This window comes from Danio rerio, chromosome 16, assembly GCF_049306965.1.
Source record: "Danio rerio strain Tuebingen ecotype United States chromosome 16, GRCz12tu, whole genome shotgun sequence".
Taxonomy (NCBI): Eukaryota; Metazoa; Chordata; class Actinopteri; order Cypriniformes; family Danionidae; genus Danio; species Danio rerio.
Window position 1 is genome coordinate 56,630,709 of NC_133191.1, and position 21,792 is coordinate 56,652,500.

General features: G+C 38.7%; 1 protein-coding gene and 1 long non-coding RNA gene across 10 annotated transcripts in view; both read left to right on the forward strand.

Moving 5' to 3' along the window:
* The window catches only part of ifnlr1 (interferon lambda receptor 1), a 102,312-nt gene that overhangs the window by 45,849 nt on the left and 34,671 nt on the right, over positions 1-21,792 (forward strand). The window lies entirely within an intron of this gene.
* Positions 17,524-20,426, forward strand: LOC141378109 (uncharacterized). Its single transcript, XR_012391801.1, has 3 exons — positions 17,524-17,963; positions 18,118-18,833; positions 19,207-20,426. It is a non-coding gene; the product is annotated as an uncharacterized lncRNA (long non-coding RNA).

The following is a 21,792-nucleotide window of genomic DNA, read 5'->3' on the forward strand; positions in this document are numbered from 1 at the left end:
ATGTGACTCTCACTGAGAGAAATCTCTGAAATGCAGTCTGCCTTATAACATTAGCGGTAATGTAGATAAATGAGGTCACTGGAGTGGCGGGGCACAGCAGCAAACGCTTTCTCAAAATTAAACATTTTCTCTACTGTACTGTCAGTCTATTTCCCATTTGTATTCATCACATTGCTTTGCAGCAAATAGTATGGAAATTTTTTGCTAGTGTTTTCTACTAGGATGCAGTGACATCAGAAAGTTTGCATTAGGTCAGCAATAGAAAAGAAGTTCAACTTCTGGCGATTATGACCAGAAAGCTACAGATTTTTTTTAGCTATTTAAATCTAATAGTTTTATGGAGAGAAAGTGGTAATGGTGTAAATGTAATCTGGCCACACCAGATAATGACCACCCCTGCAAACCCACCAAATACAGAGCTGTGCAATAATAATGCCATCTAAGCAGCATCTAGATATGAAACAACTGAGGTAAATGGACTATCTCTTCGTAGAAGTGTTTCTTACAGTAATTGAGGGGAAAAGGCATGCATAGTTTTGCTCAATTTAGTTTTTTCTTCTATATATTCTGATTATAAAACCATAAAAGCCTAAAGTGTGAAATGATCATAAATTATGTTTTGATTCATCATAAGAATTAATAGAACTGTTCCTGCTGCTCTTTTGTAAGGAATTTTTGGATGAAGTCTGCTAAATGCATAAATGATGAACTGTCCTTATCTCATACTTCTCATACTCAGTGTAGTTTATTTACTGTAACAAGTTACTTTAAAGGGCCATGAAACCCCCTCGTTTCAGCAGGGTGTTTTCACACCTCTACTTTGGAAAAAGTCAGAAAAGTGGGCGTGTCCAGCTCTGTTTAGGGGGGAGTGTCGGAGGAAGAAAAGTGGGATGGTGTGGGAGTGTCTATTTGGGCACGCGCAAGTTTCAGAGTCAAAATACACACACACACACACACTCGCACTCACACATACAGGAAAAAGTGATGGTGTTTAACCTACATGGACATCTGTAGTCGAATTATTTGCCAAATTATTAAATGGTGGACTTTAACTGCAGTTTGGCTCTTTCATTCAGGGAATTCATTCATGTCCCTCGCGACACACGAGAAATTTGATTCAAGGAGCTGCTCTAAGCGTGTATTTTTCATGCAATGTTTGATACCGCACGGCGAATGAGAGAAAAAAAACCTCAGCATTTCCCAGAAACTTAGATGCACACGGCAGGTAGTGTCAGAAAGCCGCGCGTGTTATTCCAGTCACTAAATGCGGTAAAAACCCTACACGAGGTTAAAGTTTGGTTGTGGTGCTAACGTGTTTACACTCGGTGCAATAGTTTGTTAGAAACAAACAAACTGAATAAACAAAGAGCACTGCTCGCTCACTTACCAAATCTGTAGATACAGGACAATCACCAGCAACTAGAGCCGCGTCTTTATTAAGAGGAAACTACAAACGAATCCAGATCTCAGCGTTTGCAGATGAGAACAGCTCTCAGGTAAACAATAATCCTCCTTAGACACGTAAGTTATTGTTGTCGAGCGTCGCGTACACTGTTAATCCACACGTGACTCCAGCTGAGCTCTCACAGAGAGAAAATGAAAACGAAACTTAACTGCAGCAAACTATAAAAGCAACACTTCACGCTTGTTTTGCCAACACAACGTGGCGTCTCTGTCCTGAAAACACGGTGATAGTAATGAATATTAATGAAGTTGCACAATAGAGCGTGCTGATTGGTTTGAACCAAGCCTTACTCATGCATTAATGCATCACACTGTAAGACGTAATAAGACTCACTCTGGCACAGACGTCCAGTCTGCACGCTGGAATACATGCTATTATGTCATGACCGTGACGCAGATTCAAAAATTCGTTTCAAACTGAAAGTACAAATTTGCTTGAAATAACGCAAAAACAACCAATTTACACTTTTTAGTGAAATATAGGCGTCCTAATAGTGTTTTTTTTAGCAGTGTGGGACACATATACGACTGTCAACAGCTCAAAAAGTGTGTTTTGGTGTTTCGTGACCCTTTAAGTAATTACACCTAGCAATGGTCCCAACTTGTATGTTTTTGCTCAGTTTGGTTCTATGAATTGAATTCCTTCCATACTATATCATATGAGCCATAAAAGCCTGAAGTAGGAAATGAGGCTCAATGTTTCATATTTTGTCTGCAGATTCAATAAACTGTTCTTGTTCCTCTTTTGTAAGTCAGTTTGGATGAAAAAAAAAAGTCTGGTAAATGCATAAATGATGAACTCTGTCCCTTTTGGCACATCCCTAATATAAACAAAAGTATTTTTCGGGGATTCGTTCAGTCACTGCAAAGCCACACATGCTTCTGATTAATTTATTTGCCAAAGGGAACAATGGCCGTCTTTCCCAGCTCATTTATACATGTGTGCATTGAGTCGCAGCACACAGAAGATAAAGAGCATGTGTGAGTGATCAAGATCTCCGTTTCCTAACAAAAAGCCTTCAGAAAGCTGCAGTCGCTTACAAATAGCAAGCCCAGAGCGATCTGTCATCCTCAGATGAACCCGCTGCCTTCAGTGTTCACAGTTTCTGCTCGGCTCTGAATTTCAAAGACACACCAGCAAGAATAAAAGAGAAACGCAACGGTTAGATCCCAGTGAATCAGATCTGAGGTTTTTTTTAAGCATGTATGCTAGGCAGTCTCTCTGCTGAGGTTAACAAATCCTTTTTCTCCCAATTATTGTTCACACATTTGCTGAATTTGTGTTAGTGAGCACTTCTTTACTGAGATAGTTCATCCACCTCACAGCTGTTGCATAATAAGGTGCTTATTAGACCACACGATTGTTGCACAGGTGTGCCTTAGGCTGACCACAATAAAAGGCCACAACAATTTTAGGGCCTTTTTGCAGCTGTTTAGTGAACAGATCCCAGTGAATCAGATCTGTTTTTTGGTCTCCATGTTGAAGTTAACCAATCTGAATGAAGCTATTAGTGAAGTCACAGCCAAGAAAAGTCTAGAAAGGAATTCTGGAAAGGGAATAAAAAAAAAGTATGTGGCTTTTTGAGTATATAGAATGAAATTATTATTATTATGATTTGTTTTGTTTTTTTCAGTCTAAATTTTATTATTTATATATACAGTGCATCCGGATATTATGCATGGCGCTTTACTTTTTCCGCATTTTTAAAAAAAAATTTTCAATCTTACAGCCTTAATCCAAAATGGAATAAATTCATTTATTTCCTCGAAATTCTACACACAATACTAAATGACAATGTAAAAAATTGTTTTTGATATTGTTGCAAATTTATTAAAAATAAAATTAAAAAAACTGAAAAATCAGATGTACGTCAGTATTCACAGCCTTTGCTTAATACTTTGTTGATGCTCCTTTGGCAGCGATTACAGCTTCAGGTCTTTTTGAATATGATGCCTTAAGCTTGGCTCACCTGTGTTTGGGAATTTTTGCCTATTCCTCTTTGCAGTACCTCTCAAGCTCTATCAGGTTGAATGGGAAGCAACTGTGTAGAGCCATTTTCAGATCTCTCCATAGATGTTCAATAGGATTTAGGTCTGGGCTCTGGCTGGACCACTCACAGAGTTATTGTGAAGTCACTCCATTGATATTTTGGCAATGTGCTTTGGGTCATTGTCCTGCTGGAAGATGAACCGTTGCCGCAGTCTGAGGTCAAGAGCACTCTGAAGCAGGTCTTCATTCAGGATGTCTCTGTGCATTGCTGCATTCATCTTTCCCTCTATCCTGACTAGTCTTCCAGTTCCTGCTGCTGAAAAACATCCCCACAGCATGAGGCCAACACCACCATGCTTCACTTTAGGGATGCTATTTGCCTGGTGATGAGCGCTGCCTGGTTTTCGCCTGGCATTCACTCCAAAGAGTTCAATTTGAGTCTCATCAGAGCAGAGAGTTTAGTTTCTGATGGTCTGAGAGTCCTTCAGATGCCTTTTGGCAAACTCCAGGTGGGGAGTGTCTTCCGTCTGGCCACTCCTCCATACAGGCCTGATAGGTGGATTGCTGCACAGATGGTTGTCCTTCTGTAAGGTTCTCCTCTCTCCACAGAAGAACACTGGAGCTCAGACAGAGTGACCATCGGGTTATTGATCACCTCCCTGACTAAGGCCTTTCTCCCCTGATCACTCAGCTTAGAGGTGGGGGGGGGGGGGGGGGTGTTTGGATGTGACATATTTGAAGATGGGGTGGGGAGAGAGGGGATTAACCAATGTGTAACCAATATGTATGTCCAAATATGGACAAACCAAACCATTGGGTTAATTTATTTTAAATTAATTTTTCAATTAAATTTAAATTTTATTTTTTAACCCAACTGGTGGGTTTTTCCACATTTGTATTTGACCCAAAATTGGTTTAAAACAACCCTGCATTTTTTATCCATTCTTTTTTGCTCTTTCTGGATTCTTATATTCATTTGATTTGTATATTTGTAAGCTCTGTGTACCAAATTGGTTAAAATGAATGTTGAAATCAATCCAAATAGTGTTTTTTATGCATTAAAGAAATAAAGCAACTTGAATAAATAGTCCTAGAATAATTTACACAAAGAACAACATGAGTACTAAACTAAATATCTCCTTTAGTGTTTTTTTAACAGTTGACAGTCACACATGTTTGATTATTATGATAGTGAGTAACCAGTAACAGAGTTGTTGTTTTGCAGAAAGATATTACTTTATTACAGAAAAACATCTACAGCACAACAGTGTCTTTTGTCATATTGATGTTTTAAAACAGTAAGCCACTCGAGGCCGTGTATTGAAGCACTTTTACTCAAATGAAAGTGTATTGTCATGCACAATGTGAAGCGGATTACTGTAACAGCCTCGAGTGGCTTATTACTTTATTAATGCAAATCTGTGTTTGTACAGTGAACCCCAGAGGCGTTTGGCCCATGCAGAGAGACGTCCACCTGCTAGTGTGTGTGTACATTACAAACACCCGCTGTTTTTCTGCAATAATATCACACCAGCTCGGGTAACGAGACAAGACACACACTTATCAGACTTTCATAATCCTGCTACCTGTAACTTGCAGGGTTCCCCGAGCTCATGAAATATTTGGAATATCATAGAATTTTATATATGAAAATTAGGGAATTTCATTTCTTACTGTAGTTTACTTTTACCGAATTATAATTGTCTATATGGCGGCGCAGTAGGTAGTGCTGTCGCCTCACAGCAAAAACGTTGCTGGTTCGAGCCTCGGCTGGGTCAGTTGGCATTTCTGTGTGGAGTTTGCATGTTCTCCCTGCGTTCGCGTGGATTTCCTCCAGGTGCTCCGGTTTCCCCCACACAGTCCAAAGACATGTGGTACAGGTGAATTGGGTAGACTAAATTGTCCGTAGTAGATGAGTGTGTGTGAATGAGTGTGTGTGGATGTTTCCCAAAGAGGGGCTGGAAGGGCATCTGCTGCTTAAAAACGTGCTGGATAAGATGGCGGTTCATTCTGCTGTGTCGACCCCGGATTAATAAAGGGACTTAGCCAAAAAGAGAATAAATTAATAATTGTCTGTACCAGGAGATCTCAAAGTCAGTCCTGGAGGTCTGAGGTCCAGCAGGTTTTAGCTCCAACTTGCTTCGTCATGTCTGCAAGGATGCTTCTAGAAAGCCTAGTAATGCCATGTTTACACTAAAGTTTGAGCATGCAAAATTTTGTCATACGGCGCTGCGAAAAGGGGCTATATTAAAATAAATGTTTTGATTGGTCTCAGGCAGTCACCTGATGCGATTTTGCAGGTCAGAGTTCACCAAGCTTGAACTTTGCAACGCAGTGAACTGCGAAACTTGTTGCACTAGCTTGCGTTTCCAGTCTACCACATTAGCCCCTTTCACACATACAGACGGAAAGGTTGTATGTGTGAACAGGTCCTTTTTGAAAATACCGGTAAATTCGTTCAGGCTATTTTCCGGAAAGAGAAGTTGTAAGATTACCGGCAATTTGCCGGAATGCTGCGCTGTGTGAATGCAGAAGGAAGATTCCCGTAATAAGCGCGTGCACGTCTAGAACGTGCTGACGTGAGACGTCTGCTTTAGCCAATCACAACAGTCAGACGCATTTACGTCCGCGCGGTTTGTGAGAATAAAAGCCTTTGAATATTTTTCCAGACACATTTAGCTGCTAGAAGTTAGTCAGATCACGTTTATATGTTCTTCTTAATGCCAACTGTGTAAATAATCATCGATGAGATGTTTATGATAAGCCGTTGTTTGTTTACCTTCAAGCTTTGCGTGCGCCTATGAGCGCCTGCACACGCACATATTATGAACATCTCGACATGCGAAAGTGATCCTGCGAAAGTTGTTCACAATATTGATCATCCACAGAGTCTGTAATTTAGTTAAATGTTTACAAATACAAGCGCAGCCGTTTAAAGCTCATTTGTGGTGAATGATGTCAGAATTTACCGGTATTTTGGAATGGATGTGTGAATGCTCTTTTCCGGAAAACTTCCGTAACGTCCTCGCCTGTGTGAACAGCGCTTTTTTGAATATACAGGTAAAGTCGTTCCGGAAATTTTCCGGATATTTACCGGTATCACTGTGTGAAAGGGGCTATTCTTGTGTGTATGAATGGAAGTCTATGGAGAGAAAAGTGTGGTGTGACCGCAGCTTAAGAGCTCGAGTAGCCATCCCAGGTCCTTTCTCGCTCATCAACTAATATGAACTTTAAGAGCTTTGGCTTTAAGATGACCATTTTAAAGACTTTGTGTTAAAAATAAGAGGCTATAAAATAGAAATGTAAAGTCTGTAAAACTACTATTGAGCTATCAAATAGTAAATACACAGTAAATGCATAAAAATTGTAAAACCATTATTTCCATATGCTGAAAATTATTGCTGCTTTGTTGAATATAATGAACTTTTCTAGTCATCTCAACTTATGACTCAATAACTGACTTAAATATTTAAGTTAAAAATTGTAATTTAAGGTTTTATTGTAGTTTAAAATAAGTTTCTTTATTATTGTACTATATTAAAATAAATTTGTTGTCATGATGTTGTCATATAATTTTATTTTTGAGCAGTGGCTGGTAAAGTCATGCAAATGATATTCAGTAAATTACCCAACTATAAACCATTTTAATATTAAGTTATTATTTGAATATTATTTTACTATTAAAAAAAAGTTATTAATTAGTTGTTTTGTTTTATGTGCACAAAATGATTCTCTAAACATGGTGTTTTTCTGATTGAACCACCAAATGCACATGGTCTGTTTTGGAGATGTTTTTGGTATTTGAACTTTGAACAAGTCTAGACCTAATGGAGGATGAGAGAGCTCTCAGATTTCCTCTACAAATCTTCGTCTTGTTTTCTGAAGAGGTTTAGTTATATCAACGTTCGTTTTCTCTGTTGGATAGAATCATTATTTTTGCTTTTATGTGTTAAATAAGTAATTCTTTTCAACATTTTTACTACTAAAGTATTAATATACAGCAGCACAGTGGCTTAGTGGTTAGCACTGTGGCTTCACAAGAAGGTCCCTGATTCGAGTCCCGGCTGTGTCAATAGCAGGGCTCAACAATAAGGACTGCCCGGTGGCCCGGGGCCAGTGTGAAAGACACTCGGAACAGTAGACAGGATTGTTACTGGCCCCTATCGGCCAGTAACGTTAAGCTCGTTTTTTTTTTTTTTTTTTTTTTTGTATCCTGGTAACAACCCATACAGCAAAAAGATGGCAACATGGCGGCAAAATTAAACAATGAGGCTAAAAGAAAAACGTCTGTTATTCTTAGAAGCAGACAACTACATGGGAACAAAAGTAAGAAACTAAAAAAAAAAAGTTTGGCAAGCCATTTTTATAAAAAAAATATTTAGAATTGCATCAAAATACCAGCTAATTTTTCATACTGCTCTTTCATTTGCTTAAGAATTTGAATTTTGCTCATTATACATTTATTAACATATTTAAAATGTTTAAATTCTAGATTCACAGGCATAATTTTGCCATTATTTAAAATATGTGGCTAAGAAATAGCTATTAACTTTTTAGTTTTTTTTTGGTGGGGCCAGTGAAAATTTTGGCAGGGCAAGTAAAAATCTCAACCAATGGCCCGATCGGACCCGTATAAAAAATCCTTAGCGTTGAACCTTGAATAGGCATTTCTGTGTGGAGTTTGCATGTTACCCCCTTGTTGGTGCGGGTTTCCCCCACTAGTCCAAACACATGCGCTATAGGGGGAATTGATGAACTAAACTGGCTGTAGTGTACAAGTGTGTGAATGTGAGTGTAAGGGTGTTCCCCAGTGCTCGGTTGGGGCTGGAAGGGCATCCACTGTGTAAAACATTTGCAGGATGAATTGGCAGTTCATTCCACTGTGGTGACACTTGATGAATAAAGGGACTAATCTGAAGGAGAATGAATGAATATTAATATAGAAGCATGAAAGTTGTCTTTTTTTTCCCCATTTATGAGTCATGGAGTTTAGCGTTTCAGTCAGTGAAATTGCTATTTAACTTTAGGTAGGAACCCTGAACTTGTCATTTTGGTTTAAAATCAAGCATGGCTTATTATAGGAGTGTTTTAGAAATAGAAACCTGGTGTTTCTTTTAACAGGATGTTTATATTAGCTCCGCAGACTTGACGTGGGTCTGGCTCACTGGTTTCTGGGATCATTTGTTTCTGTGTACTAGAGCTACTGAGCTGTTTAAAAGCTCGACGCCTCACAATATCCATATAACTAGGTGTATCTATTAGCATGATGGACTGCACATGGGGCTAATTGTGTTTGTATAATGTTCTGCCCTTTTTCGCCCCATTACTCTTAAAGATTATATTCGCAGAGAAACACTGCTAGCATACTAATACACAGGGCACCCTGTGGTTAAGCTTTAATTTAGTTTATTTTAGTTTTACTCCAGTTTACCCTGTTTTCCTTTGGTCACCAGGGTTATTATAGTAAAAGTAAAATATAAAAATAAATGTTTTAAAATAAACATTTGTTTATTTATATTTGTTATTACGTTACCTTATCACTGTTGTATTTATTTTTATAGTTGTTTCTTTTTGTACTTGTTGCAAAAGTTGAAAAATTTGATGTCTTTCACTTTTTGTTTGGCTTTTCAAGCATGTATTTATTTTCCACTCAACGAAATTAAACCATCTTTTTTGTTTAATTTGGTGTACTTAATGGGTGGCACGGTGGCTCAGTGGTGAGCACTGCTGCCTCACAGCAAGAAGGTTGTTAGATCAAGTTCCAGCTGGGTCAGTTGGCATTTCTAAGTGGAGTTTGCATGTTCCCCCCTTGTTGGTGTGGGTTTGCTCCAGGTGCTCCGGTTTCCCCCGCAGTCCAAACACATGCGCTATAGGGGAATTAGATTAACTAAATTGGCTGTAGCGTGCGTGCGTGTTTTACAGTACTGAGTTGTGGTTGGAAGGGCATCCACTATGTAAAACCTATGCTGGAGAGTAGTTGGTGGTTCATTCCACTGTGGCACCCTCTGAAAGGAAAACAAATGAATGCTGTTCTTAACTAAAACTGAAATAAAATTAAATTAAACAAAACTACTACTTAAACTCACCGGCCACTTTATTAGGTACAGCTGTCCAACTAATCGCTAAATAAAGTTTCTTTATCAGATGGCAGCAACTCAATGCATTTAAGCATGTAGATCAGGGGTCACCAATCTCGGTCCTGGAGTGCCGGTGTCCCTTCAGGGCTTAGCTCCAACTTACCTTAACACACCTGCCTGGATGTTTCAAGCATGCCTAGTAAGACCTTGATTAGCTTGCTCAGGTGTGTTTGATTAGGGTTGGGGCTTAAACCTGCAGGACACCGGCCCTCCAGGAATAAGTTTGGTGACCACTGATGTAGACGATCAAGACGATCTGTTGCAGTTCAAAGCGAGCATCAGAATGAGGAGAAGAGGGATTTAAGTGTAGTTCTGTGGGCGCAAATGCCTTGTTGATGCCAGAAGTCAGAAGAGAACATGCAACACATCCAACCTTGAGGCGGATGGGCTACAGCAGCAGCAGACAACACTGGGTGCCACTCCTGTCAGCTAAGAACAGGAAACTGATGCCACATTCACACGGGGCTTCAGCGTCAGTGCTTGACAGAGGGCGTGTCTGAAGTTGGGGCTGACACGATCATCATAGCAGGGTGCGCCAATGAAATTAGTCAGCAATAGGCCACTGTCTGATGTTATTTCTGATGTCTGATATTATTTCTTAATAATAATAATAATACGGTAATAAACTTCCTTCTAGAACCTAACTGTTGTGCCAAATGACCATTTACTCAAACATATCCTGTACATGGGAGTTTATTAACGCATTGTCAAATTAAGATTCCTTTTCCTTCCTTTCTCCTTTCACTCGCTCAATTTTTCTTCGCTCTCTTGTTCTCAGATATTTCTTTTACTCTTTCTTCCACTTTTTTGCTCTTTTGCTCTTTTTCCTTTGCTCTTTTTTTGCTCTTTCTTTTTCTTTTTGTTCTATCCTTTCTTACTCTTTCTTTCGCTCTGTCTTTTTTCAGTCTCTTTCATTTGCTTCATTCACTCCATCTTTCTTCCACACTTTCTTTTGCTCTTTCATACAGTCTTTTTTATTCGCTCTTCATTTGCTCTTATCTTCCGCTCTCACTCTTTCTTTTGCTCTTTCTTTCATTTGCTCTATCTTCCGCTCTTTTTCACTATCTTTCCTTTGCTCTTTTGCTCTTTCTTCCGCTTTATCTTTCTTACGCTCTTTCTTTCTTTTGCTCTTCCTTTCTCTTTCATTCGCTGTATGCTCCGCTCTTTTATTCGCTGTATCCTCCGCTCTTTCATTCGCTTTTTCTTACGCTCCATTTTTTTACTCTTTCTTTTACTCTTTCATTTTCTCCATCTTCTTCTTTCAGATTTTTGCTCTTTCTTTTGCTTTTTCACTCTCTTTATTTCACTTTCTTTCTCTCTGCTTTTGCACTTTCACTCTTTCACTTTCTTTTTTTGCTCTTTTACTTTTGCTCTTTCACTCTTTTTCATCCCTTTTCACTCTCTGTTGCTCATTGTTTGCTCTCAATCTTTTTCACTTCTTTATTATTTTTTTTCTTTATTTTTCTTTTCTTTTTTTCTATTGTGCTTTTTTCTATCTTTAGCTCTATCTGTTTCTTTCCTTTCATATTCACTTTCTTGTAGTTTTTAACTTGCTCTTTTTTTCTTTCATGCTCTTTCTTTTTGCTCTTTCATTTGCTTCCACTCTTTCTATCGTTTGACCCATCTTTCACTTTCTTTTGCTCTTTCGCTCTTTCTTTCGCATTACTTTATCTTAGAGAATAGCTCTAATTTTGATCTTTCAGTATTCTTATGTTCAATTGTTTATTAATTGTTGACATTTTCATTTATTTTCTCCATAAGCCAACAGCTTTTTAACAATAGCTGCTAAACTTTTAAAGACAGACCTGATATCAACTCTGTTAAACTAACTGTACATTATTTGCATTCATTCAACTTTTTAAAAATACATTTAATTGTGCAGTAAAACTTAAAACATACAGTTATTGTAACCAATATAAAACACTTATTTTTCTCAGATTTATATAGACTATATTTCTCAGAGTCTCAACTGGAATTATGAGTGGGATAAGAGCATTTTTAAGGTAGTCCGTATACACTTGTTCTGGAACGTTTGTGACTAGTTTTGTAAGACGAATGCATTGCTGGCGTTGAATACATCTGTGATTTATTGTAAGTGCATTGTTAGCTGTAGGCTAAACATGAAACGAGCGGTGTTTGTTTACTGAAGCGCACCGCTGTTAAATCTGTGTTGCTTTCCTGCAGTGTTAAACGCTTCGTGTTCAATAATACGCTGAATTTAGAGAGAAGATATTGTCTACTTCAACACAAAGCTCTCTGTGTACGCCATTTAGGGAAGTCAGCACTTCTCCTTTGTGTTATTAGAGAAGTAAACACACCATCAAACGGCTGTGAGATCAGTGTGTGGCTTTTAGCATTGGTGGAACCACAGCATCTAGGCAGGTACAACACTAAAAATGAGCATTAAAAGTTTGGTCCCACTTCATTTTCTTTCATTCATTCATTTATTTATTTATTCGTTCATTTGTTTATTCATTCATTCGTTTATTTATTTATTCAGCTTAGTCTCTATTTCTGAAGTCGCCTGTATCAGGATAAGTTTTACGCAGCGGATGCCCTTCTAGCTAATAAACCCAGTATTGGGAAACACCCATACAAGCTCATTCACACACACACAAACACAATACGGACAATTTAGCTTACCAATTCACCTATAGCGCATGTTTTTGGACTGATGGGGAAACCGGAGCACCCAGAGGAAACCCACTCCAACTCAGGGAGAACATGCAAACTCAACACAGAAATGCCAACTGACCCAGCTGGGACTCGAACCATAAAGTGGGACCAAACTTTTGCCAACACAGAAAAAATTATTAATTGACTTTACATGTAAGTGAATAAACCAGTCGCTATACAAATAAAGTTGACTTGATTTTAATACTTTAAAAAAAAAAAAAGGAAAAACTACAGGAAAAAAAATACTTACAATAGACTTACAGTATTATAAACATTGTGCGCATTATTTTATTAACAATAATACTAATATGACATATTAATAAACTATTGTTAAATAAAGCAGAAATTAAATAAAGAAAAACTTGTTTTAAAGCAAACTCATTTATTGTTGTTATTATTAATTATCATTTTAGCATTTTGAAAAATAATTATCAAATGGTAAAAACATTAAGTAAATTATTTTTTTTATTCAGCTTTAAACCATTTTTGAGGGATGGAATTTTCCATATTTTACAAATAAATTAACAATTCTTTATGATATTTATATTATAATTGTAATTTTAAAGTATCAAATGTATCAATGCAATTATAATAGGATAGTTTCCAGGGCTTGACAATGAGGACTGCCTGATGGCCTGGGGCCAGCATGCGAGACGCTCGGGACAGTGGACAAGATTGTTGGCCTTGTCACTAAACTATAATTTTGCTCCAACTGTTTGTCAATTGTGTCTTAAAGGGGAAGTGATGCACTGTCAAGTTTACATTGTTTTGTTTAGTAATGTCCAATGTAAATAATAGAATGAAAATATACTAAACAAACTTTATTAATGGAACCATTTTAGAGATAAGGGCATGTTTTATTATACCTTTTAGACCTAGGGTGCCACTATCTTGGAAAATCGCTGTGTCTGACATCATAGGCTTGGTTCCATTCCCTCAGCTGAACAGATACAGTGGAAGCAAAATGTTCACCGTATGCGAGGATTTAGAAAACATTCACACAGAATATATCTTTGCAAATAAAAACACCAAACGCAGCGTTTAGGAATGGTTTAAAACAGTTGACAAGTCAACTTGTTGTAGTAAACAAATCCCACATTACTGGCCCCGCTTTAAAGCTCTTCTTATTGGCCAACTGCTCTAGAACAGAATGCGAATGAAGTGGTCAATATTACCTATCAATCATGAAATCATGAAAAGACCGCTATGCAACTTATAAGGTATATGTCAATATCATCTGTGCAATATCAAACTCCTGTGAGAACAGCTAAGGTATTATCATTAACATTCATCTCAATTCATCTCATTTACGTCAAGCAATGTGTGCAGGGCCGGTGAACGCATGCAGATATTTGTTTGTTAGTTTCTGTTGAGTGTGTTAATATATAACTTGTTTATGGTGCTCATAGTTTTTGGTGGGTGCGCCTGAAGTGCTACCAAGCAAAAAGGGTCATTTTGATATATATATTAGGGATGCCACTCAATTTAATTCAACTCAATATAGTTCTCAATATAATATTGAACTGTACGGTACCAGCTCCACGGTTTAATACGCGCTTGTGAATTGCAGTTTTCTCAGTTTTGCGCTTAAATAATTTATGTGCATTTTATATCTCTCCGAATTGACTGTGTGCCTCTAAATCCATGAGCTAAGATGAGGAAACTCCTCCCGACGAGTACATATCCAATCACTATGCTCTAAAGTTTGGGGGTGCTTGACCATCATTCCACACTTTAACATTGAGAGTGGCAGTGAAGTGAGGCTAAGGTAACAGGACAAGGAAGCTCTCGAAAAGTGGAGCAACAGTACGAGAAGGCGCTGGCGTTTTTCTAATCTGCAGTGTGAGGACATTTCGGTTTTGCCGGTAAGTATAATGACAATAAAAGAAAAAAACAGTGAACAAAAAATAACTGTGCAAGCATTATTTTACACATATAACCATGACTGCACATCTGCAACGCCATCACCTAGCAATATCACTGTCTGAAGCAGGACAGCAGAGAAGGTAATAAAGTCCTCCAAATAGCAACAATCCCTCGCTGAATCTACCCTACTGGTTCAGAGAGACACATAAAAATAACAAAGGCAGTGCGGGTGTTCATTGCTGCAGATTTGCAGCCGTTTTCGGTGATTGAAGATGTGGGCTTTTGTCATCTTATAAAAGCACTCTATCCGCGTTACAGACTACAGTCTCGCATTTTTTTCAGCACCGAGATAATTGAGATGGTTTATTTATGTTTACTTAAGTACAAATGTTTATTTGAAATGGCCAATTTATCTTTATTAACTTCACATGTGTGTTTATTTTTAAAGTGTAGGATTTTGTGTTCCCTAGTTTGTTGTAGTTTGTACTCCTCCCTTGTCAGCTGTTCACTTTTACTCTCCTCCGCAACTCACCAACCCTCCTAACTTTAGCTTGCGATGAATACACAGTTGAAGTCAGAATTATTTACCCCCAGTTTATTTTTTTTTACCCTATTTCTGTTTAACGGAGAGAAGATTTTTTTTCAACACATTTCTAATCATAATAGTTTTAATAGCTTTAATAACTGGTTTATTTTACTAGATATTTTTCAAGACACATCTATACAGCTTAAAGTGAAATTTAAAGGCTTAACTTAGGCAGGTTAGGGTAATTAGGCAAGTTATTGTGTAACGATGGTTTGTTCTGTAAACTGTCAAAATAAAATATAGCTTAAAGGGGCTAATAATATTGACCTTAAAATGGTTCTAAAAAAATAAAAACTGCTTTTATTCTTGACAAAATAAAACATAAGACTTTCTCCAGAGGAAAAAAAAATTATCAGACATACTGTGAATATTTGTATGTCTGTACGAATCAATAAAGAAACCAGTAGAAAAAAAATCCTTAGCATTTGCGTTGCTTTCAATTGGCATAAATTCATCAATAGGAAAAACTAGTTGTTGTTTTTTTTTCAGTTTATTTAAATTATCAATTTTAGATTTAAATTTAATTCCAATGTGGCTTTACAATGATTTCTGTCATAATTAAAATTGGATAAATAATTTAACTTAACACCAGTAATAGCAAATAAAATATTCTTCAGGACAGGAGTTCTTTTCAGGACAATGGCTTTCAGATTTCTGTTGAATCTGTCTTTAGCAATAATAAAAGCAAAGGAGATCTGTGTATGCGTGTAAGAATCTTAAATCTCTGCCGTTCTCCTCGTTTGAATCTGAATTCCCCTGCTAGTTCACAGGATGGAGTAATTTGTAGTCTCAATGCAAGCTTGGCTTTGGGGCAGAGCGTCTACACTTGCAAGGCTCAGGTTGACAGCGCGCCAGCTAAGTCCTCCGGGATGCCTTCAAGGTGTTTTTTTTTTTTTTTTTGCTTATTGAATTAAGTAGCTATGATCCAGATTTTCACCGTGGTATTGATCTCTCTCGTCCCCTGATGGAAAACATGCCATAACAGCTCCCGGGTGGCTCCACGTCCAGTTGGTTTTAAAGTGTTTGTCTGAGGTTTTCCTCTCCAGCTGATGTTTGCTGACAAATGAAATCCTGCAGGCGTCTGTCTGAGTTCATCCTGTCAGTGTCTCTACACTCTCTCTTAACTCTGCGAAGACGAACGATGCTGACATTGATCAAGATTCATTATTAGTTTTTTTTCTTGTGTTAGTTTTTATGGTTGTTGTATAATTAATGTACAATGTCTTGGTTTGTATGTAAAGCACTGTGTAAGTAACTTTTTAAGGGTGCTATTTAAAATGTATATGTTGTTGTTGTTGTCGTTTAGTGCAGTGGTCCCCAACCCTTTTATCACCACAGACCACTAAACGCTTGACAATTTTACTGCAACCAGTGTAGGGTTTATGGTGACCAGTAACCATTTTCTAAGGGGATGACAAGATGACTAAACATTGCTGCAGCTCTGATACAATTCTAATTATAGAGAAAATGCCATACTTGGGTGTTCTGTGGTATATTACAAACAGTGTACAGTAGGGATGTAATGGTATTGTAAATACCGTCATACCGCAATAGCAATTTTTTTCGATATTACCGTCGTCACATGACTCGATAAAACTATGGGTCTTCTGAGAAAATTTGCTCAGGCGAATGAAGCGAACGGGAGGTAGCGGAAACTACAATTCCCATCAGCCCAGGTGTGGCCATCATCCTTTGCGGTCTGTTGTCGCTACAGATCCAGTAATGCGTAAATGGAGTGTGCTGCTAGAAGCGGGGATGAAAAAGAGCTGGAAATGATCGAACCTAAAGCGGGTGTTGTCGCCGCGCGCGTACTGAATAGCGGTGTTGTCGCGCGCGTTCTGATCAGCTGTGTTGTCGCGCGCGTACTGTAAAGCAGGGAGGGGGGGTTGAGCGCGCATATTCGAGCGGTGTTGTCGCGCGCCTACTGAAGGGCAGGACGTAGGGGATTTTCTTGGGATTTTCTATCCAAGACTAAAAAGAGCATGTGCACTGCACAGGTTGAGCCCTATCTGTGCACGTGCCTGCAAGTTGGGGAATACGACTAATAACAGTCATGGGGACTGCAGAAACACAGCACACTGTTCAGATTGATGCAGACATTGACTTGTACCGCAAAGAGACCTCTATCTCACTCAAGTGGGGGAAAGACAATGCACAACGTTACCCACTGCTGTCAACCTGGGCCAAGTCATATCTCTGTCCCAGAAACCTCAGTCCCAAATGAGAGGTTTTTTTTCTGTTGCAGGGGACATTGTAAATACCCAGAGATACCAGCTTTTACCAGATTATATTTATATGATAATTTTTCTTAAAACCCATCTCTATCTAAGTGAGTGAGTGATTAAATGTTGAATGTGATGAGTTTTCAACAATACTAAATTGAAACTTTATTTTTTTACATGGTTTAATAATTTTTGTTATTAAAATTGAAGTTCCTGTTTTAAAGCTTACAGATAGATGGCTAATTTGTATGTCATTGACACTTTTGGCACTTTTTTGGAGTATTTTCATAAGTTTTGTTTTTCCTGTAAATGATTCAATAAATATCGTACCGTGACATTCATACCGAGGTATTATCGTACCGTGAAATTAGAATGAACAGCAAATCAGCCAGCTGAGGATCAGTAACAGACTTTTATTGCTCATTTTTGTAAATTGCACGACTTTCATACCTGTTAAGTTTCATGCCAGTACTCTGGTTTGCTTTCTCTCTCTCTCTCTCTCTCTGTCTCTCTCTCTCTCTCTCTCATTTAGGTGCTTTATTGGCATGACAAATAACTGTACATTCGTATTGCCAAAGCAGTGTCAATGGGAGGAAAAGCCCAGTGTGACCACAGCTTAACTCTGGTGCTGTCTATTTCTTCTGATCATACTTGAGATGGGTCTACACCTTCATTTGAGTCCAGCTGTGTTTAATTATATTGATTGGACTTGATTAGGAAAGCCACACACCTGTCTATATAATGACAATCAAGTGGTCAAATGATTTTGGCCCAGGCACAGATTTGGCCAAGGTTACAAAAAATGTCCGTAAGTTTAAGGGGGTCTAAATACTTATAAATTGTGATCAGCGATAAGTCATATACTTTATTACCAAGCCCTAGTCTTGCAGATAACATTTTTGCATTAAAATTGTCCCAGATAGTCATGCATATTTCGATGCAGGACTCGTCTCTATAAGTGCTGCAGCAGCACCGATTATTATGTGAGAATTCAGTGATTTTACAGCGGGGCTTCAGAGAGAGTGTCTGATTGTGCTGCTGTGCCGCTTCAGGCCTCTGACTTCGGTGTTCTCTGGGATTCTGACATTGTTTAAAAGCTTTGCCATAGAGGATCTTAAGTGACTTGAAAGTTTTACCTGCTTTTCTCTTTGTGTTGTGAACTTTCTCTGGCTCCAGCATAAAGGAGCCGTATTCCCAGAGGCCGCTCTTCTTCTCTGTGTGCTTCAGAGTCTTCGCTGAGGTGCGTACAGTATCTGAAGCAGCGTTTCACAGCACATTTTGATCATTCCTCATACCCTGAAGGGGAGCCATTTTTCACAGGCGTGCATTTAATGTGCGCAATCTTGCCTTTCCTCTGTCTAGTGGCGGTATTTCAATATCAAAGCCTTTTAGTGTCAGATAATTGGCTCTTTTTTTTTTTTTTTGCATCTTACAGGAGCGATTGTTATTCAACACGCTCTCCGCATCACTGTAATCAATAATTAAGGAAAATGTCACCGCGAATGGAATTTAGAGAAATGTTTCTGGAGGTCAGAGAAGACTAAATCGATCTCAGATGCCTGATTTATCCAGGAAAAGAACAGACAGTGATGAGAACGAATGGAGAGCAGAAGGAGACTCTGTTATTAGTTTCTGCTGTAGAAAAGATGTTAAGACCCTGTCATTAGCATTAACTGAAGCGTCAGCCAAAAAAGAAGAAGTTATTACTTGAAATTGTAGTTAAAAAAAAAGTAGCATGTTGCAAAGTTGGTACTAAAATAATTTTTAAATGACAGGCTACTGTAAAAGTAAAAAAAATAAGAGAATGTAAAAATACTGTAAAAATAAGAGAATGTGGGTGGGTCACGTGTAAAAAGTACACGCACTTCTGCTTTCTTCAGTTAAACAAAGAGGTCCTACTTTATATTAAGTGTCCTTAACTACTATGTACTTAAATCAAAAAATAAATACAATGTACTTACTGTGTTTATAATGTATTTGAGAACACTTTTGGTGCTTTTGAGTTGGGATAGAGGTTGGGTTATAGACAGATTTGGTGGTGTGGGTAGGTTTAAGGGTGGGTTAAGGTGTAAGGGATGGTCAAAAGTGTATTTACAAATGTAATTACAAAAGTTAATTACAGATGTAATTACATACATGCATTTAATCAAGCAAAAGTACACAATACATGTATTTACACAATAAGTACATTGTAACAAACTATTAATTCCTGTGTAAGTACATTCTAGTTGAGGCCACTTAATATAAGGTGGGACCAACAAAGAGAAAACGGAAGTCATTGTGTTTGGGAACAGAGATGAGGTTCTCAAGGTGAATGTGTACCTTGGCTTTAAGGGTCAAACAACAAAAAATAAGGTCAAGAATCTTGGTGTGACTCTGGAGTCAGATCTGAGTTTCAATAGTCATGTAAAAGCAGTCAGTAAATCAGCATACTATCATCTCAAACATTGCAAGAATCAGATGCTTTGTTTCCAGTGAAGACTTAGAGAAACTTGTTCATGCTTTTATCAGCAGCAGGGTGGATTACTGTAATGGACTCCTCACTGGTCTTCCTAAAAAGACAGTCAGACACTTGCAGCTCATCCAGAATGCTGCAGCCGGAATTCTGACCAGAACCAGAAAATCAGAGCACATCACACCCGTCCTCAGGTCTTTACACTGGCTGCCAGTTACATTCAGAATAGAGTTTAAAGTATTATTACTGGTCTATAAATCACTAAATGGCCTAGGACCTCTATACATTACAGATATGCTCACTGAATACAAACCCAACAGATCACTCAGATATTTAGGATCATGTAAACTAGAAGTTCCAAGAGTTCAGTCAAAGCAGGGTGAATCTGCCTTCAGCCACTATGCCCCTCGCTGCTGGAATCAGCTTCCAGAAATGATCAGATGTGCTCCAACATTAGGCACATTCAAATCAAGACTGAAAACACATCTGTTTAGCTGTGCCTTTACTGTATGATCACTGAGCTGCGTTCGACAGATTGCACTTGTTTTTCTCTTCTTCTGCATTCTTATACATCACATTTTACCTGTATTTGTGTTTTTTTACTCTTTTATTATTTGTTTTTATTTTTATTTTACTTGTTTCTTTTATTCTTGTTTATGTAAAGCACTTTGAATTGCCACTGTGTATGAAATGTGCTATATAAATAAACTTGCCTTGCCTTGCCTTGAAAGTGTATGTGTGTATGCCAACAAAGGCTCATTCTGAAAGCGTAGCCCTATATACATTTCTGGAGATCGCCAAGTATGTTGCCAGAAGTGCGTATGGCTGTATTTTGTCTTTAAAACTAACTCTGTTGCGTTATGATGGCGTTCAGTTTTGCACCTTACCAGGTGAGCGCTTGCCCACAAATGGACTGCTTTTCCTTTCTGTTACCAGTTTGCCCAGTAGCTCGCCGCATACATCAGTGCACTTGAAGCACAGAGAGGAGTTGACCACGATTAAGGGGTTCAAGTCCAGTGAAAAACGTGGGAAAAAAGAAAAAAAAGTAGGTAAGACAAAAACAAGCCAAAAAATAAAATAAACAAGTAAATAACAGGGTGAGAATGAGGTAAAATCTGAAAACATGGTAAAAGTCAGCTGACCACGAGGGCTTTTCTTTTTCTGGATTGCTTTTTAAAACTGTCGGTTGGGTTTAGGGGGGTGGGTGGGTCAATCGGTGCTTTTGAATATACTGTATGTTGGGTCTAGGAAAGGGGATGGGCGGTTCAATCTGCTTTTGAAAACTGGGTTGGGTTTAGGAAAGGGGGTGGCCGGTCAATCAGTGCTTTTGAAAACACTTTTGGTTGGGTTTAGGGAAGTGGTTGAGAGGGGTCTGGCTGCAGACCTGGTGCAGTGCAATATGGGCTGCATTCAATGCTTTTTAATGCGCTCACCTAACCCCACCCCTAACCCTATCCCTCACAGTGACGTCACTAGCTCCATTTGAGTGCATTGTGTCTGACATTGCATCGCTGAGTGATGCAGTCTCAGCTTGCATCATAAAGGCTGCATCCAGATACTATTGAAGTGGGTGGGCAGGTCAATAAGTGCTTTTGAAAACATTGTCAGTTGGGTTTAGGGAAGGCGGTGGGCAGGTCAATTGATGCTTTTAAAAATACTGGGTTGGGTTTAGGGAAGGCGGTGGGCGGGTCAATCCGTGCTTTTGAAAACACTATTGGTTGGGTTTAGGGAAGGCGGTGGGCGGGTCAATTGATGCTTTTAAAAATACTGGGTTGGGTTTAGGGAAGGTGTTGGGCGGGTCAATCAGTGCTTTTGTAAACACTATTGGTTGGGTTTAGGGAAGGGGATGGGTGGGTTAATCGGTGCTTTTGAAAACACTATTGGTTGGGTGGGTCTATCGGTGCTTTTGAAAACACTGTCAGTTGGGTTTAGGGAAGGGGATGGGCGGGTCAAATGGCTTGAGCCATTGGGATAAATGGCTTATGAAGTAATTTTTCCCAATGTCAGTTGTTATTTTAAATGGGATCACTGTTTGAAGTGAATGAGGTGGTTGCCAAGAATGATCTGCAGGTCAATCAGTGCTTTTGAAAACACTATTGATTGGGTTTTGGGAGGTGGGTGGATGGGTGAGTCAATTGGTGCCTATCGAAAACACTGTGGGTTGGTTTTAGAGAAGGCAGTGGGTGGGGCAGTTGCCGCTTTTCGTAAACACTGTCGGTTGGGTTTAGGGAAAGAGCTAAGCGAGTCATTCGATCAGTCAATCAGTCGTCAGCGGCCTCTGTATTTGCGTGACAACAGCGGCATGAATGGCACTCACAAGAATATTTTGAGATCTGATGGGCGTGCCTGTGTATGCATAGGTGCGATGTATGCATGTGCTTGAGTCTGTGTGTGTA